This window comes from Vitis riparia, chromosome 5, assembly GCF_004353265.1.
Source record: "Vitis riparia cultivar Riparia Gloire de Montpellier isolate 1030 chromosome 5, EGFV_Vit.rip_1.0, whole genome shotgun sequence".
NCBI classification, from domain to species: domain Eukaryota; kingdom Viridiplantae; phylum Streptophyta; class Magnoliopsida; order Vitales; family Vitaceae; genus Vitis; species Vitis riparia.
Window position 1 is genome coordinate 7043999 of NC_048435.1, and position 6000 is coordinate 7049998.

Consider the following 6000-nt stretch of genomic DNA (forward strand, 5'->3'; position numbering starts at 1 on the left):
TTCCATTTTCTTGTTCATGATTGACCAAGTTGAATTTGGCTATAATATCCCAAATGTAGTTCCAATCCGTGGATGTGTGCTTATTGAAATCTCGTTAGATGTGTGCTTATATAGAAAGTTCAATACAAGGAGCCTGGTACTTCAGGCTTCTAAGCTCCAATATGAATATATGATAAGATCCATAATTCACCATTACTTCTTTCATATAATCTTTGCAAAGGATCCTTTGGAAATTGCATGTGACTCAACTAGGTCTTCTCTTGTGTTGTGGCATTAAATCTCTCGATCTCTTTTGCCTTTCAGTCCTTAGGCCATACCACAAAGACAGACTTCTCCTCCATATCATCTTCAATCCTCATCAAGGACAGATTTTTATCTTATTTGGTAGAAAATGTCAATCACTTGAGAACAAAATGTCCATCTCAATTTCTCATTTAAAAGGATCCGTATAACATCAGGCATGCATAATGACTGGTTTGGAATGTATCATTTCTCCATTTGTTTTTTTAATGTTGTATAGCTCATCTTTTTTATTTGACAATAACTTAAAAAATGTCGGTCAAATGCGTGCAAGTTTACTAATAATTTTAGTAGGCATCGGTATGCATGAACTAAAATACATTCAAATCTCTATTGAATTAAATTTTTAGGGCACCCAACCAATATTTTTTGAGGAAGCGTGCCACCTAGGCCATGTAGCTACGTCATAGTCTAAATAATTGTGGTTAGAATATAAAATTGGTCAATAGGAAAAATATTTTAATAATAACAGGAAAAAGATTTAAATAATAAAAAATGGATTTTTCCCTTTTTGGTTTTTTTTTTTTTTTTTCTGTTTTTTTAATTAATTTATTTATTTTTATTTTTATTTTTAGGATAGAGGAAAGGCACGAGCCTCACGCTCTCATGTGGCTCTTTATTTACTTATCTTAAAATGGATTTAGGCTGTGATGCTGGAAAAATGGAGACAGCTGCTGATTTTATTTTGAAATATGTTTTGATTGCAACCTTGAAATCTGTAAGCTTATGTTAAAAATTGAGGGAATATTTGCAAGAAATAAGATAAAAGGAAAAAAAATAAGGAAAACCAAAAAAAAAAAAAAAAAAAAAGGGAGAGAAATGGCACAGTAGCTCGATGTTCCCCCTATGCCTGGAGCACTGGTAATATACATTGGAGATCTTGTATAGGTAATTCTACATTCTTGTATTGGGAAGCCGCTAGCTCATTTCCCTACTGCATTTTAAGGCTGCGAAGGACCATCTCCAGAACTGGGATTGGTACATGTCCTGTAATTTTAAACTTGGCCATTACGTTCGCTTCAGTGGTTGATGGTTCTTCTTCATCTCAAAATTCTGGACTGCAGAATTTCCACCCAATGTTCATTCTCCTTAAAGGCATTTAGCATCTAGAATGGTATAGTTGGTAACCTGTTTCAAATGGGCCCAGAGCCCAACCTACCGTCCCAAATCCCTTCAGGCATGAATCCATGAGGAAAAGATGATTAAGGCTCTATTTGATAATTATTTTTCAAAGCAGTTCTAAAAAATAGTATTTAAGAACAGTGTTTTGAAATTGTTTTAAGATGTTTTGTATAACAAAAGTCTGTTTGAGAACTTAAATTGTTTTTAACCTATTTTTAATATTTTAAAAAATAATCTTTATATAGAGTGTTTTATTTTTAATCATTTTACATACTTGTATAATTATTTTTTAAAATAACTATAAAATATAAATGAAAATAATGAAAATATATTATTTAAAAACATTTTTTTTTTTCTTAAAAAATATAAAATATAAAACAAATTCTAATTGTCAACTCTGTTTTTTTATTTTTTTATTCTGAATAATAAAAAACTATCCTAAAAAATAATTTTTAAACATGCTCGACTTCCCCCACTCAATCCATACTCATGGATAAGGCCTGAGCCCATGTGACTCAGCTTGCTCTTAGGCATCTTAGAACATGGAGTGAAAAGGAAGTTTGCCTTCCATTTTATATTTTTTTTAAGGGCAATTTCACTTTTTTTTAAAAGAAGAAAGTTGGCATTTGTACTAAAATATTTACAACAAAAGCACTGACAGAAAAGGAAAAAGAAATCAATGGAGTAAATAAAATATTTTGAATAGGAAGGCGAGCCTAAAGCTTTTGATGATTCAGAAGCCTTTAATGAATAAGCAGAGGGTTTCTCACTCCAAACACAGTTTTAATTTCACTGAGGAAGAATTTATGATCACCAGCATGAACCAAGTTGAGGCAGAAATCGGATAGCGAAATGACTGGAACAGTGAAATAAAAGCTTTTGATGATACCAAACTTGGTGTAAAGGGACTCGTAGATGCAGGGGTGATGAAGATCCCTCGTATATTCATCCATCCACAGCATAATCCCCAGGATAAGTTAGCTTGTGAGGATTCCCAGTTTAGTATTCCAATCATAGATCTTCAGGGTGTCAATAGTGATGTAATTTTAAGGGCCAAAGCCATAGAGAAGATCCAAAATGCCTGTGAAAATGAGGCTTCTTTCAGGTGGTCAATCATGGAATTAACAAGAGTGATTTGGAAGAGATGCTTGGTGGGATACGTAGGTTTCACGAGCAAGATGCTGAAGTGAAGAAGGAGTTATACTCACGTGATCTAAAAAAAAGGTGGTATTTCTATCCAATTTTGACCTATTTCAAGCGCCGACGGGTACCTGGAGGGATACCTTGGGTCTTAATATGGATTCTATTCCACCAGAACCGGAAACATTGCCTGCAGTATGCAGGTATGTCAGGACTATATTGACATGTACAACACAAATCTTGCTCAGTTTAGTAGGTCTTAACTTCGACTAAAACCAAAGCTAATTATGTTTGCTTTTTTCAGTTTAACTAGTTATTGTGGTTTGATTTTAACTGGTTTTCCATTTGGTTGATTCAAGTAACTATGTGTTGCTGTCTGAATTAAGTTGGCCACAGAAACTGCCATGCTGTAGTCTTGCTCCTTTTGTCTTCTTTTCGTTCCTATAATTCCTCTCTTTAGGTTCCACATATATCCACTCTAGAACCATATGCTCTCAATGGTGTATATGTGCTTGATCAACTTGCAGAGAAATAGCCATGGGATACTCAAAGCAAGTATATAGATTGGGAATTACTCTGTTTGAACTACTGTCAGTGGGTCTTGGACTCGATCCAAACCATCTGAAAGACATGGAATGTGCTGAAAGGCTTTCTCTTCTGGGTCACTATTACCCACCATGCCCTGAACCTGAATTAACACTGGGCATCAGAAGTCACTCTGATGCTGACTTCATGACCATACTTTTACAAAACCAACTGGGTGACCTCGCAAGTTTATCATGAGAATCAGTGGGTCGATGGTCCCCCCATCCCTGGAGCACTAATAGTAAATGTTGGAGATTTTCTCCAGGCAAGTCTATATTTCACTAATCTTGAGTTACATATTAATTATACTGTCTTACTATAAGTGACATGAAATCCAACATCAGGAATGCTTCACTATTTGTCACATCAATATCCTATTTTGGGTGCCGCTGGTGTTTTAAGGATTGAGATCACTCTATTCAATGGTTCTTGGGATAGGAACCACTGACTATTTTGTTTGGATACTAATTGTTCAATTGTTGATCCTGGGAAGCAGTTAAAGATTTTTCTTCCAATGGATTGTACACATCTGAGATATCTAGCTCATATACACCAATTATATGTACAAACCTTCTTATTCTTGAATAATCTCAATTTTTTCCTGTAACATTAAATCACTGTTTTACTAGATTTCTTGTTTGTTTTCATGCAGCTTCTCACCAACGACAAGCTTAAAAGCATCAATCACAGGGTAATTGCAAAACAAGCCGGCCCAAGAATTTCAGTGGCATGTTTCTTTAGAACAAAACATGTTGACACAGGAAATAACTTCAGATGTTATGGACCAATTCAAGAGTTGTTATCAGAGGAAAATCCTCCAGTGTACAAGGAAACCACTGCCGAAGACTATCTGAAGCACTACTACTCAAAAGGGTCTGGGACTTCTTCACTATTGCATTTGAAATTGTGAATCAGTTGGCCATGGGGTTTGCTTTGGTAGCCCAAAAACTGGCTGCTGTATGTCAAAAATATGGGCGTAGTGCCTCAACAAATTTCTAGCTCTTCCATGCTTGTTAAATGTGAAAATTCCTTCTTGCTTACTTGGTTTTTATTTCAATATTAAATGCTCTTAGCATTTAGAGTTTATGGCTGGAACCTGTCTTTGATTTAGAAACCAAGTATAATGTAATTCTAATTTTCATGTGTACTTTTCTTTCTTCTCCTTTAATCTGTTAGATTTTGAGAGGTAGGCATCTGCAGAGACATTGAATCTAACTACAATTAAGTCATCCAGGGAGTGTAAAATGGGCGAAAGCCTGACCTCCCATTTTGGCATGTTCCAACTCACTTATGGGAGGAAAACGTGAAGTGAGGACTAAAACCTTGGTTTTACAAAAGATTTATCCAGAACTTAAACGTCGCCTGAAGGCCTAAGCCAGACCCCACCGACTTAGCCTGTGCTTCTTGCCATCATTTTTAGATAAAATAGTTGTTTGGCATTTTACCATGAACAAGTGCACTGATCAAAGAAAATTGCAAATATCTATGGACTAGATGTGTTTGCATCTTCAAAGAGTTTCTGTGGATTGCCTTCCATTTTCTTGTTTGTCATGATTGACCAAGTAGAAGTTTGCTATAATATCCCAATTTCAGTTCCATTTCACTGTTGTGTGCTCATTTGAAATCACTTAGGATGAGTGGTTATATGAAAAGTTTGATATAAGGAGCCTGGTACTTCAGGCTTCTAAGCTTGGAAAGGAATATATGATAAGATCCACAATTCACCTTCAACTAGATCTTCTCTTGTGTTGTGGCATTAAATCTCTCTCTTCTGCCATTTAGTCCTGAGGCCATACAACAAAGAAAGATAGGCTTCTCCTTTAAATATCATCTTCAATCCCCATCAAGGAAAGATTTTTATCATTTTTGGTAGAAAAATGTCAATCACTTGAGAACAAAATGTCCATCCCAATTTCTTATTTTAAAAAGGTCGTGTAACATCAAGCATGCATAATGACTAGTTTGGAACATATCATTTCTCCCTTTCTTTATGTTGTATAGCTGATCTCTATTATCAAACAATAAATTAAAAAATGTCCGTCACTCAAATATAAACCAAACATGTGCAGGCTTACTAATAACTTTAGGGTGCATTTGGTATTCATGAAGAGGACAATTCAACGCAGGGTAGGCCCCAAACTTCTACAAATCATTGAAAAGAGGTTGCTGCACACTACCACATTCAAAGTAGTGGATTTGGTAACTAGCAGAAATTCTGAGTAGCTTTGGTTGCTCCCCGAACATTTGGGTAAAGCCTCTTTGACCCTGTACTTTGAAGGGCTAGTTAAACTGATGTCTAAGTAGTAGACGAAGTCTTGTTTATTCATTTATGGATAGGAACATTGGAAAATAACATTGCATATTATTTAGAGCTGGTTGTAACATGGACTTGATCTGAAAATGGTTAGTGTTTATTTATTTGGAATTTGGAATCCAAAAGAGGAACTTCCATCCTTGGAACTGAAGCATTGAATCTAAAATACATCCAAATCTCTACACCAAAAGCCTGGTGGTAGTTTCCTTGCAGAAAAAATTCTTCTTTGTGACACCTTAGAAAATGAAATTGTACAGTGTTGTGTCACCAAAAGGAACGCTACAGTATGCTTATTGTGGGTTTCATTTTATTATACATGTAGATTGCATCTTGTTCTGCATTGGAAGAGACAATTGATTCAATTCTCTTCCAGATTGGTATGCATCCTGTGGAGGCTGCAGTTTGATGTTATTGTCAATGTAGGCCCCACCTTTACTATGTATTCATAAAAAGTCACCGCTTCATTACATGGCAGGGCCCCAACAAGTAGTTGAAGACATTTCAGTTCTGGCATATGTTTTGAGCGAATTAGTGTGTAC

At 35.5% G+C, this 6000-nt stretch overlaps 1 pseudogene; it reads left to right on the forward strand.

Annotated features, from left to right (window-relative positions):
• Nucleotides 1–2412: 2412 nt before the first annotated feature.
• Nucleotides 2413–4294, forward strand: LOC117914179 (annotated as a pseudogene).
• The last annotated feature ends 1706 nt before the right edge of the window (nucleotides 4295–6000 follow it).